The 10,871-nt window shown below is 37.8% G+C and overlaps 1 non-coding gene across 1 annotated transcript; it reads right to left on the bottom strand.

The window, feature by feature from the left end:
- Window positions 1-8,069: 8,069 nt before the first annotated feature.
- Window positions 8,070-8,205, bottom strand: LOC122901434. The gene has a single exon (XR_006383488.1). It is a non-coding gene; the product is annotated as a U4 spliceosomal RNA (small nuclear RNA).
- Window positions 8,206-10,871: the final 2,666 nt, after the last annotated feature.

The following is a 10,871-nucleotide window of genomic DNA, read 5'->3' as shown; positions in this document are numbered from 1 at the left end:
GTTTTTGAGAGGTAGGGGGAAATCTATCCGGTTTTGCCAAGAGAGAATTGAAGCAATAGAAAAATATCTCTGAAAGAAAGTTAGATTAATAGGGGCCTTTATCTGAGATAAAAGGTTTGTTTATGATAACAACTAACCAATCAAACAAACAAAAACACAATACAGTAGAAAATAAGCAAAACCGGCGAACTGTGAAATTCCATAAGGAAACTGAATATAGCATATTAGATCACATGCTCAAACAAGAAATTCAGTAGTTAGAATCCTCTTTATTATTTTATTAAAACTTCACATGGTATTCCTCATTTATTTAATAACATGTGCTGTGTATTTAAATGTCCCAAATTAGTCATGTTTTTTGAAAACAGAAGGTAAATTCACCGTCATGTCACCTCAACATGGAGACGTCCAGTTATGAGTGACTGGGGCGACCAAAGCTGCTGGCCAGTGCTAGCCATCCTTCTGCTTTTTCTCACCTGGTCAAGCCAGACTTGTCCCAGGAAACTATTTTAAAACCTTACTAACAGTTGCCTGCAAGGCCATTTCCTCTCAATACATTTTAGATAAACGGCATCAACTCTCACCCACAATCTGACATACAGAGCACATACAAGAAGAAAAGAAATGGATGATCTGGTTGCCCAAATACTACCAGATAAATGACTGACCTCTGCACAATGTATTCCAGAAAGCCTTTCAGGAGTGATACAGTTCATGTTACCTGAAGAATCACCAAAGATGAATAAAGGTATGCATATACAAATAAGTAAATGAATAATTTCGTTGACTAAGTCAAAACAATGATGGTTATGCCTAGGCTTTTTACTAAATATCACAAGTAAATTTTCCATCCATGCAACACTAAACTTTTACCCACTGTTTTATTACAAACATCTGAGCTACAAGAGGTCAGCCCATAGAACCGTTACAAAGATTTTGCTAGCTCTCAGTTCCCTGGAGACACACTTTGAGAACAAACTTAGGCTGGCTTTTCTGGCTGTTTTCCAATTCGTTTATAAAATTAGTCTTATTATTTGATGACAATTTTTTCTAACCACCTGATTGGCATTCTAATAATCTTTTCTTGGAACAATCAAATTTTATAATTTTTCTAATATAAAATGATTTAATTCCAGAGGTTCTGATCAAATTAAACAGAATCCTAATTAACTAGTAATCAAATTGTACAGCAAGCAATGTTTAAGTTACAGTATGGAATATTAGTAACACTTTGTAGTAAGAGCCCCTCTCTAAGGACTTAGCAAGTCTTGTTGGGATTGCTCAAAGGTCTCAGGACAGGATCGGAAGTTATTGAAAAGAAATGAAGGCACCAGTCTGGGTAAAGGATATAGCAAATGAGACCAAAGAGGAGTATTATTCGCTTAGGTGTAGGTAGGAATTTTACAGGGAAAAAATGTGACACTAAGAAATAAAACCATTTAACCCCTGGGCTTGTCCTCACCCCCTTCCTGGCTCAAAACATTAAAAAGTAAAACACGTTGTTCTCAATCAAGAGTTAAAATTATTTTGGGTCACCTGTCATTCTCTCTGTAAATCCCATTCAGTTCAGGTCAACTAAATGCACTGAATACCATGTATTTGCAAGGCACCAAATAAATAAATAAATAAATAAAGTGACCCTTGGACATTGATTCATTAAGAAATTGTCCAAGGGCGTACTTTCCAGTCCTCTCTCTCCTATGGCCCCCCTCTAGGCTCTATTTCATTAAGACCTTGCTGTGACACAGCTAACCATCACCCATACCTCACTGTTCAGATTTATGTTATCTCTAGGCTTAAAATGAAGGTTAAACTTTTTAAAGGGTCCATGGAAATTTATGAGGAAGTATCTAGTTTCTCAGCACAGGAAAAATGTTGTAATTCATCGAAATCTGTACAAATCAAATGAAGTCATTACAAATGACCCTGATCTTCCTCGGATGCTGCCATATTAATAGCAACTAGCCCATAAATTTTGGTAAATCCAATCTCACAGATAATCTTTCACCAAAACTGTGACCAATTAAAACCAATTTGTGTTCTTACACTAATGATCAGAACTAGACCTAATTTAGGCACCTGAGCATCCATTACAGAGTATGAAGACATTTGCCTTCCTACACTGACTGAACTCAACTCCCCCATGTCTCAACTTCTCACTCCCTGGGATTCAGGAGAGTTTCTACAGCATCCTGAGGGAACTTTTAAGAAACCCCAAACACGCTTCCAAAGTCTGTGCAAATCTGACCTCACTTAGGAGACCACATTGTGAGTGACAGCTATCTCCCTGAGTGGGAGGGAATTTAACTCCAGTTATCAAAGAGAGGGTAGGAAAAAGCCACATATCTCTTCTTCCAAAGAGTAAACAAATAAAACACCAAATGCCCCTTTAACCTTATGCTCATAGTAGGAAAGACAGGAAAAAAAATAAATAAATAAAACCTCAGACACGGAGACCCACAGCTGTAAACCTCCTTCCAACTCTCATCGGTGCAAAACGACAAATGGTGAAGAACTCAGAAATGAGCAGCACTTCACAAGAGCATATTGATTTTCAATAAAGCCATTTACACCTTTTTGCTTGGACTACAAGAAGCATGCTGTTTTCCCAAAGCCTCTGCCACTGAATTAAAAAGTGTGGACAGTGTCCTCACTGGCTACCCAAAGTTGTCTTTGGAAATATTCTTGATGAGAAGAATGTTCCAACCTTGACCAGAGAGGAAAAAGGGAAACAAAAACGGACAAAATGACTTTTGGTATTTTTCCCTGACTGGGTTAATTACTTGGAAAAGAAAAAAGAATACCCAGTCCTCCAGAACAAAAAGGCATTTGTTTGAAATATAGCATAGCTCATATTGGCTTTGCACCAGCGAGCCTTCCAACAGACAGAACACAGGAAATTAAGAAGAGACTGCCTTGGGAAAATATTTTACATCCTAGGTGAAATGGTGATATTTTTTATTGCAGTCCTCCACAGTAACACCTCAGTGTCCATTGAAAAATGAGAGATTTTTTTTATGAAGAAATTAAACTGAAGACAGAGCTAATACGATTCACTCTGTTGCTGGCTTACCTTCTGTCTTATTATGGTTTTCATGCCACAAGTCATTGACCCTCCAATATATGACAATAATAATGACTGGAAGGAAGAAAATATGACAATGCAAAGACAGAAGGAAAAAACGAAGAAAACTTTCTATGACATGATACCAATTGGCTGATTGCTGACCGCAAGCATCCGTTATGTCCCTCCCCTTATGTGAGGCAGCGCTTCATTTGGAGGCACTGAGACAAGGAAGAGGGGCTGGGATTGTAAATCCCATAAATCAATCACGGCAAACCAAACCTTCTTCACAGTGACTGGTTTAAGAACGAAGGTAAGCCCACTACCTGATAGATGAATAAATAAAATGCAATATATCCGTGCTCTGGAATGTGATTCAGCAACAAAAAGAAATAAACTACTGATATGGGCGACAACATGGATGAAACCTGAGAACATGCAAAGGGAAAGACGCTAGTCACAGAAGACACACACATTCCACACACATGAAACATCCAAAATAGGCAAATTTATAGAGACAGAAGTAGATTCGTGGCTACCTAGGGCTGAAAGGAATGAAGAAGGTGAGGAATAATGGCTAGAGGAATAGGAGTTTCTCTGGAGAGGTAATGAAAATGTTCTAAACATGATTGTGGTGATGGGTGCACAACTCTGTGAATATACTAAAAGCCATTGAATTGAACACTTCAGACAGGTGAATTGTATGGGATAGGAATCATATTTCAATTAAGCTGTTAAAAAGAGAAAAAAGCCAGAGCTAATAGTCCTGTGAAATCTCCCTGGCCACATTCATTCACTAATTCAATCAAAAAATATTTATTAGGGGCACCTGGGTGGCTCAGTGGATTAAAGCCTCTGCCTTTGGCTCAGGTCATGATCCCAGGGTCCTGAAACTGAGCCCTGCATCGGGCTCTCTGCTCAGCAGGGAGCCTCCTTCCCCTTCTCTCTCTGCCTGCCTCTCTGCCTACTTGTGATCTCTCTCTGTCAAATAAATAAATAAAATCTTTAAAAAAAATACTTATTAGATGACTTCTAAGTCATATGCCATTCTAGACAAAGAAGATACCACAGGAATTAGAATACACAAAATCTCTGCCCTTATGGAGATTAGGAACAATAAGCAAAGGGAAAGCTAAGTAAAAAGCATAGCTAGTTAGATGATAAGTGATTTAGACAGAGATGAAGCTGCAAAGTTGGTTTGTGCTTTTAGACAGACGGGTCAGGGAAGGTCTGATGGAGAAGACGATGTTTGAATAAAGGCCAGAGGGAATTACTGGTTCAGACATGGGCATTTGACTCGATTTGGTCCAACTCAACTAAACACAGGGAAAGAAAAAGACTTTGGTTGAGTGGCTGCAGAAGAGGTGTGCGCTCTCTCTCTCTCAGACACACACACACACACACACGGAATCAGACGGGAAAGACACGCATGTAGCCCTGGTACTATGTGCTATATCCACAAAGAACTCCTCCCCCAGGGTGAAGCCAGCACAGGACAACAGAGCAGAGATTCAGAGAGAATCTCAATTTTTATCAGATCATCAGTTAATAACACTGAAATCCGTCCCCGACCCCTCCACTTCCAGGTGTGTGACCTAATTGATTTTCTTTTTGTTTAGACCGCATGCAAGGTACACATGTATGTTGCCCAGGAATGGTATCAAGATTCCTTTTTAAGATATTTCTCACTGCTTTCCTCACAGTCCCTAGTGGGGAAATTGCCACAGGGCTGAACATTAGCACTGACACCCACACGTGCTCCCCACCTCCACTGACCGCAGGTTCCATGGGGGATGAGCACGGTCACAGGCAGGAAATCCACACAGTGATCATGCAACCACAGTGCCTCTTTCATTCATTCCTCAAGCCAGACATGACTGAGTCTCTCCTGCAAAGCACTGCACGATATGCCAAGAATACAACAGTGCACCCCCTTCAAGGAGTGTCAGGTTCAGAAAGAACAACAGACAAGCAAGTAAGCAAATAAAGAAGTAAAATAACTACTGTCATAAATAGCTTAAAGAAAAGAAATTGGGAGAAACAGAATTAAGAAGAAAAACTACTCTACAGGACATGAACAGAAAAGACCTCTCCAAGGATGTGACACTAACAGCTCTATTACTGTCCCCAGTCCAGTGGATTCATCGTAGATCTTCGTGAGCAAAGATAAATACCACTCGAGTGGAGAGACACAGAGAGATGCAGTGTTTCAGTAATAGATCTCCAAGTTCTTTGTAAGAGAATCAAACTGCCCCTTTCAGAATGTTTCAGGTTGGTTCTAGTCCTACTGAAGAGACCAATCTCTCACTGCAAAAGCAGGGCCAGTTTCTTGTAAGACACCTGGCCAAATGTAGGGGGCCAGAAGAGAATAACACTAGAGTGGGAGGTGGGCTTAAGACCACAGGGAGAGGGGCGCCTGGGTGGCTCAGTGGGTTAAGGCCTCTGCCTTCAGCTCAGGTCGTGGTCCCAGGGTCCTGGGATCGAGCCCCGCATCGGGCTCTCTGCTCCATGGAGAGCCTGCTTCCTCCTGTCTCTCTGCCTGTCTCTCTGCCTGCCTCTCTGCCTACTTGTCATCTCTGTCTATCAAATAAATAAATAAAATCTTAAAAAAAAAAAAAAGACCACAGGGAGAATGGAGACTATATGGTTCACTTTAAGACATGAAAATTCAAATAATGTTTAAAAATACTCCGTAGGCCGGGGCGCCTGGGTGGCTCAGTAGGTTAAGCCGCTGCCTTAGGCTCAGGTCATGATCCCAGGGTCCTGGGATCGAGCCCTGCATCGGGCTCTCTGCTCACCCGGGAGCCTGCTTCCTTCTCTCTCTCTCTCTGCCTGCTTGTGATCTCTCTCTGTCAAATAAATAAAAAATCTAAAAATACTCCGTAGGCCAAATAAAATATGTCGGTGACTGAACTACCCAAAGAGTCTGTTTTGACTCCTTTCCTAAATGTTCAATTCAACACCTGAGGGCATTTAATACCTTTTGGAAACCTTTAAAATAATGAAAATTACCATTTTCAAAAGTGAATGGCAAAGATACAGAGTTATCCCAATGCAAATATTGTGAAAATAAGGCAGAAGAGGGAAATCTTTGCCAGAATAATAATTGTTTGCCTTTATCAGAAATATTACCCTCACAGAGAAGGTTGGGCTAGAACAGTAGAGACAAGGAAGATCAGGTATCATAAATGAGACAGAGTTCCCCCACAGTGGTGGTGACGGTGATGGTGGGGATGGCCTCTGTGTTTTCTCCCCTGCAGTCTGGCATTTAGGAGGTATAGGCTGAGAACATTCCAGCATGTACTGAGAAGGCAGAACTACCTCTCAGGAGCTACATGTGCATTTTAGATTTTTACTATGCTATCAATGTCAGCATTCTTTTCTATCATTTCAGTGAAAATTTTTTAAGTTTTAAGCACAACAGGAGAATGACACAGAAGGACAGAAAATATCTGATGGTAGATATATTTTGCACAAGGCACCCTTGCAATCTCTAGAATAACCAATAAAAGAATAAGAAGAGAGTGTATTAATATTACTACTGAATGAGTAGGGGAGAAAAGGAATAATAACAATAATAAATCCAAAAGAAGAAAGGAAAACAACAACAACAAAAACAAAGAAAGGTAAGAAATGAGGAAAAAATTACATATACCAGGAAGACAAAAGAATGTTAATTACAATTTAAATTTATATTTGAGGGACACCTGGGTGGGTGACTCAGTTGGTTAAGCACCTGACTCTTGATTTTGGCTACGGTCATGATCTTAGGGTGGTGAGATGGAGCCCTGTGGCAGGCATGGAGCCCACTTAAGATTCTCTCCCTCTCTGGGCGCCTGGCTGGCTCAGTGGGTTAAAGCCTCTGCCTTCAGCTCAGGTCATGATCCCAGGGTCTCTGCTCAGCAGGGAGCCTGCTTCCTCCTCCCTTTCTGCCTGCCTCTCTGCCTACTTGTGATCTCTGTCTGTCAAATAAATAAATAAAATCTAAGAAAAAAAAAAAATTCTCTCCCTCTCCATCTGACCCTCCCCCTGCTCACACATATATTCTCTCTCTCTCTCTCTCTCTCTCCCCCTCTGAAAAAGAAAAAAAAATTTAGTATATTAGAAAATTATATCATATGTTAAAAGACTAAATATTCTAACTGAAGAACAAAGTAGTCAGACTAAATTGTTTAAGTATGTTACAATAGATATGTAAAATAATGTAATTAACCAGATTAATGAAATAAAGGAGAAAACCATAAGACTACTTGATAGATGCTGAAAAATATTTGATAAAATTCAACATGCATTCACAGTTATTCTTACAAAGGTCTTAGAGGAACCCAGATGGCTCAGTCGGTTAAGTATCTGCCTTCTGCTCAGGTCATGATCTCAAGGTTCTGGGATCAAGGCCAAGACCAGGTTCCCTCCTCAGCAAGGATTTGGCTTTTCCCTCTGCCCACCCCCCCCCAATTTGTACTGTCTCTCTCTTCCTTAAATAAATAAAGTCTTTTTTTTTTTTTTAAAGTCATTAGACAAAGACGGGAACTTCCTTAATCTTATCAAAGCTCACAGTGAAGGAACATCTGGGTGGCTCAGTCAGTTAAGCATCTGCCATCAGCTTGGGTGGTGGTCCTAGGGTCCTAGGATCAAGTCCCAAATCTGAATCCTTGCTTAGCAGGGTGCCTGTTTCTCCCTCTGCCTGCTGCTATCCCTGCTTGTGCTCTGTCTCTCTCTCCTTCTCTGACAAATAAATAAATAAAATCTTAAAAAAAAAAAAAAAAAAAGCTCACAGTGAACAAGTACATGTGATACTTAAATGTTGAAAATCTTCCTCCCTGATATTAGGAATGAGATAAGAAAACCTCTAACATTACTTCTATTCAATACTGGTTGGAGGCCTAGATAGTACATTAAGGCAAGAAAATGAATTAAAAATATACTAGGATTGGAGAAAATAAATAAAATTTTCATTATTTTGCAGATGATATTATTCTTTGTGTTTTAAAAAAAGAATTTATAAGTAAATTATTAGAATTAATAAACGAACATATCAAGTTTTCTAGATAAAGTTTAATATTTTAGGCAAAGTTTTCAATTAGCAATAATTACACCTCAGATAAACCACATTGGCTACGATACTGCCACTGCACAAAGCTTAAAGTTCAATATTTTAAAATCAATGTGATTTATATGTTAGTCACAGTTTGAAAATGGCATGCTAAAAATATAACATAATACTATAAAAATGTAATAAATGTGAGTAAATCTAATAAAAGATCTAAGACTATTACACAGAAAGCTATAAAACGTTACTTACAAAGTTTCAAGAAAACTTAACAAATGGAACCATTTATGATATTAATGAATTAATGAGCCCAACACTGTGATAACTCTCCTTAAATTTATGTATGGATTTAATGCAAACTCATACAATTACTGAAAGATATATTTTATGGAAACTGACAAGAGAATTCAACTTTTACATGAAATGCAATGGACCAAGACTAGCAAAGATATCATAGAAAAAGAAAAAAAAGTTAGGAGTACCTGCTCTCCCAGATACCAGGACTTATTCATAAGACTACACTAAGACAGTGTGGTATTGGTACAAAAAGAAAAAAACAGACTAACAGAACAGAACAGAGTCTAGAAATCTAACCATACATATAAGGTCACCTAATTTACAATCATGTTTGGTACCACAGGCACAGTAGGATAAGGGTATTCTTTTTAGTAAATGATACTAGGTCAACTAAATATTCATTTTAGAAATATTTAGCCCCTACTATATACCACACACTAAAAAATAATTCTAGATTTATCATTAATATAAATATAAAAAAGCAAAATACTAAAGCTTCTAGAAGGAAAAACTAAGAATATCTCCATGACTTTCAGGTAGAAATAGTATCCTCAAGTAGGATAGAAAAGGCATTAACCATTAAAAAAAAAAAGTTAATTTGACCACATTAAAAGTAATAACTCTCTTTGTCAAATACACCATTACAAAAGTAAATAGACAAGTAACAAATAAGGGGTTTTGCAGCATATGTAACCAATAAAAGTTTCATATCCACAGTAATTGGAGAGATTCTATTAATTTTTTTAAAGGAGACAATGATAAGGAGCTTAACTACTGTGTTTTCTTGTAGGAGATCTATTGTTTCAGGTCTTATATTACATCTTTAAACCACTTTGAGTTGATTTTTGTGTACAGTATAAGATAGTGGTCCAGTTTCATCATTTTGCATATGGCTGTCCAATTTTCCCAACACCATTTATTGAAGAGACTATCTTTTTCCCACTGCATATTCGTGGTTCCTTGTAATAAATTAATTGACCACAGATGCATGAGTTTATTTCTAGGCTCTCTATTCTGTTTCACTGATCTATGTGTCTATGTTTATGTGCCAGTACCATACTGTTTTGATTACTATAATTTTGTAATATACTTTGAAATCAGGACATGTGATGCCTCTAGCTTTGTTCATTCTCAAGATTGCTTTCGCTATTTGAGGTCTTTTATAGTTCCATAAAGATAGAATTGCTTGCTCTATCTCTGTGAAACATGCCATTGGAATTTTAATAGGGGTTGCATTAAATCTGTAGATCGCTTTAATTAGTATGGACATTTTAACAATATTAATTATTCCAATCCGTGAACACACATTATTTTTCCATTTATTCATGTCTTCGTCAATTTCATTCGTCAATGTCTTTTAGTTTTCAGTCTCTAGGTCTTTTACTTCCTTGGTTAAATTTATTCCTAGGTAATTTTATTCTTTTTGATGCAATTGTAACTGGGATTACTTACTTTCTCTTTTTGAAAGTTGTTAGTGTGTGGAAATACAACTGATTTTGTGTACTGATTTCACATCCTGCAACTTTACTGCATTTCTTTACTGGTTCTTACAGGTTTTTTTGATGGAGTCCTTCAGGTTTTCTATATTTACTATTGTGCCATCTACAAATAGAGTCAACCTTATTTCTTCCTTTCCAATTTGGATGCTCTATTTCTAATAGCTCTATGTCTAATAGTTCTGGTTAGGATTTTCAGTTCTATGTTTAAAAAAGTGGCAAGAGTTGACAACCCTGTCTTATTCCTGATTTTAGAGAAAAGGCTTTCAGATTTTCACCACTGAGTATGATATTAGCTGTGGGCTTGTCATATATGGCCTTTATTATGTTGAGGTATGTTCTCTCTATACCCACTTTGTTGAGAGTTATCATGATGAGTTTTTATCATGAAAGGATGTTGATTTTTGTCCAGTGCTTCTCTACATCTATCAAGATGATCTTGTGATTTTTATTTTTCCTTTTGTTAATGTGGTGTACCAGAGTAATTGATTTGAGGATATTGGACCATCTTTGCATCCCTGCAAAGTGGGATAAATCCCACCTATCATGATGCGTGACTCTTCTTTTGTATTGTTGAGTTCAGTTTGCTAATATTTTGTTGAAGATTTTTGAATCTGTGTTCATCGGGGTATTGGCCTGTATTTTTTTTTTCTTATAGTGCCTTTGTCTGGTTTCAATATCAAAGTAATGTTGCCCTTTTGGGACTCCCTCTTCTTCTATTTTTTGGAAGTTTGAGAAGTACTGCAATTAATTCTTCTTTAAAATTTTTTAAGATTTTACCAGTGAGGCCATTTGGTCCTGGGGACAGTTTTGATTACTAGTATAAGCTCCTTACTAGTCATTGGTCTGTTCAGATTTCTATTAATTCATAATTCAGTCTTGGTAGGTTGTATGTTTCTAGGAATCTAGAAACATACAGGTTGTCCAGTTTGCTGGTGTATAACTGTTCATAGTAGTCTCTTAC

Source organism: Neovison vison, chromosome 2 (genome assembly GCF_020171115.1).
Source record: "Neovison vison isolate M4711 chromosome 2, ASM_NN_V1, whole genome shotgun sequence".
Lineage (NCBI taxonomy): Eukaryota > Metazoa > Chordata > Mammalia > Carnivora > Mustelidae > Neogale > Neogale vison.
This window is presented reverse-complemented; position numbering and strand designations above follow the sequence as displayed.